Here is a 913-nt window from a genome sequence, read left to right as displayed (position 1 = left end):
ATACGCTTATTTTTTTTTTCCTCCTGGTAAATGTCATTCATTATAGGAAATTTGAGAAATGTGGCAAAGTAAAAAAAAAAAAAAAAAATTACTCAATCTCCGGCTTTTGCTGCGCAGATTTGCAAACATTGGTTGAGACTTGTAGACTGACAACTTTAAAGGACAGTATATCCACAGTCTGCGTGCCAACTGGCACATGCCGATAATGTCTGACAGGCCTCTCCTGTCAAAGCTTTGAACACCAAATAACTACGATTGTACTCTCTTTACCCTTTGAAAAATCAGAGATACTCGTTTTCTTTGAGTTACAGGTGGTGGTATCATAAGAGCTTTGAGCTAGCTGCTCAGCCTCATTGATGCAAGTGCTATGGCAGACAATAAATTCTTCAAATCTGGGGTTGTTTTTTTTTTTTCTTTTCCAGTCTGTTAATGCCAAGTTGATAGTAGAGAATATAAACCTCGATAGCAATTTCAGTATTAGAGGTTGGAAAATACATGGAGATCTGAGCGAACAAAAGAAGAATGTACAATAATCGCATTAAACCTGTCCTACGTTGTTTGGAAATGATATCTTATTGTGTTAAAATGAACTGCTGGTCAGTGCCAGGGAAACAGTGTATTCTGAGAACTTACAATTGGTTTAGTGATTGCTTTTTATTACCATGGCTTCTATGGCTACTGCTATTATTGGGCTAGATGCTCATCTCCTTTAACTGTGATGTTCAAAGAAACCTAGCCACGTTGAATATAATTGTTACCCTTTATAACAGTGGGCCAGGTCAGATTCTCATCTTCTCGATCTGTGGTGTAATAAAGAGATAGTAAATCAATGCGATGGTAAAATTTAATAATGTATGAAGAATTTCATTGTTGGTGATGCTTTTTTAAATGATGACTTAGGGAATTTGAAAAC

This window comes from Orcinus orca, chromosome 18, assembly GCF_937001465.1.
Source record: "Orcinus orca chromosome 18, mOrcOrc1.1, whole genome shotgun sequence".
Classification (NCBI taxonomy): Eukaryota; Metazoa; Chordata; class Mammalia; order Artiodactyla; family Delphinidae; genus Orcinus; species Orcinus orca.
Note: the sequence above shows the minus strand (reverse complement) of the source record.